Source organism: Mesitornis unicolor, unplaced genomic scaffold, assembly GCF_000695765.1.
Source record: "Mesitornis unicolor isolate BGI_N332 unplaced genomic scaffold, ASM69576v1 scaffold23158, whole genome shotgun sequence".
Classification (NCBI taxonomy): Eukaryota; Metazoa; Chordata; class Aves; order Mesitornithiformes; family Mesitornithidae; genus Mesitornis; species Mesitornis unicolor.
Window position 1 is genome coordinate 3,605 of NW_010200106.1, and position 2,033 is coordinate 5,637.

Below are 2,033 nucleotides of genomic sequence, written 5' to 3' on the forward strand. Positions count from 1 at the left end.
AACCCCCCCCCCCTCCACCCCCCCCCCAGTGCTTCATTTTCCCCATCCGCTCGAATTAAACAGGGATTTTTGGTGAAACGGCTGCAAGCATCGTCCCACGAGCTGCCCCAGCCCAGCAGCACCAGTCCAACCCATCACACAGACCAGGGACTGCCCCACCATCACTTGACCCTCAGCATCAGTGCATGGCGGTGCTGAGCCCTGCCGTGCTCGGCCGTTGGGCCACCACGGGGCTGTGTTGGTGGCCACCCCGGGGCTGTCAGTGGCCAGTGCAGGGCTGTTTGTGGCCACCGCGCTCCCTTATCGCCACCACGACCTTTGCTGGGTGCAGATCCGCAGCCGGAGCTGGTCGGATTTGTTTGATTTCTGTTGCCGGTTATTAGGCAGAGGAAGTGCCAGAAGGGATTTTGACCTGGAGTTTAAACCGATTCCAATTAGAGCCGCTGAGCCTTTAATTACCGCTCTCCAGCCCCTTCGGTTAATGTGGCCACCGCGCTCCCTTATCGCCACCACGACCTTTGCTGGGTGCAGATCCGCAGCCGGAGCTGGTCGGATTTGTTTGATTTCTGTTGCCGGTTATTAGGCAGAGGAAGTGCCAGAAGGGATTTTGACCTGGAGTTTAAACCGATTCCAATTAGAGCCGCTGAGCCTTTAATTACCGCTCTCCAGCCCCTTCGGTTAAAGCAACAACAAAAACAAACACAAAATCGGGGCGAAGTCGGGCTTTTCTTCTCCTTGGCGCTTCAATCCGCTGCCTGCCCCGAGGATGCTCCAGGGATGCCCCAAGGACCCGTTTTTTGGTGCCAAACACCCGTCAAGAAACAACAGCTATTTTGGAAAAACACATTTCTCACTAAGCGTAGCTTCTACGGAGCCATTCAATTTAAAAAGCACTTGTTGTACTTCACCCCAGGACACAGGCAGTGTTTTATTCACCCTGGGACCACGGCCCCAGCACAGCCCCCTTCATACCCAGACCCCAGCAGAGATCCCCATCTTTTGCTTTATTCCTCGTATCCGTCGCTATTAGGTTTTATTAACCTATTTTAAGCGTGGCAAAATAGGGCTTGTGTCTGTGCAAGTCCTACGATTTAAAAATAGTTTCCAGCATACATCCTGCGACTGATTTTTCAGGTTAAACAATGACTAAAACCCTTGCCCTCTGGTATTTTCCTTCCCCAACTGGCTTTTGTCCGTTCTCCCTCAAAATTTCAGGAAAAAAACCCAAAGATGCTTCTGTAACCCTCTCACCTTTCGGTAATTTGGCTGCTGGGGGGTTAAGTCCACATTTCAGCCCCTCATTTCCAGCTGCTGTTGCAGGAGTCTTATTGCAGAGGAGGAGCAGGGCTGGGGATGCCCATGGGGATAAAGGGTCTGTGCAGCCCCAGGGCTGGGGGGAACCAAGCCCTGGGCTGAGGCAGGACAGCTCCAACCACAGCCACAGCGCAGTGCTGTTATAAACCTGACGTTTTACTGCAAATTCAGCCAAATCTGACTGTTCTGATCACCTTGGTGGTCTCTAACGCCTCTGGCAGCCACACGATGGGGACGCTGGCTCCGTGTGCTCCTTCCCTGCATCTTTCCCATCACCCAAGCTCTGGAAGCCCAATTCTGCATCCGGAGCCGCATCTTCACGGCCAGCTCGGCTGAAGCCTCAGAAAGCCCAGGATCTCCTGTGAACGGGAATTTGCTACAGAGATCCAACAGTTAATGTACAAAACCAGAGAAAACGTGGAGTTTCCCATTAATTTCGCTTGCATTTTCATACATTTAGAATCACAGAACAGTTATGGTTGGAAAAGACCTTTAAGATCAAGTCCAACCGTTATCACACCCGTCCATGGGGTTAGTTGGTCACTGCAGGTGACCACAGGCTGTCACTGAGGTGATGCAGAGCAGCTGAGCTGTCACGGACCCAAAATAATTGGGTTTGGCGTCGGTGCTAAGCCGCATCCAACACAAACATGGGTTTCTCGCATCCCTCCTGCACTCCCGGAGCAGCGATGGAGCCGGAGGTGTCTGCAGCCACGACT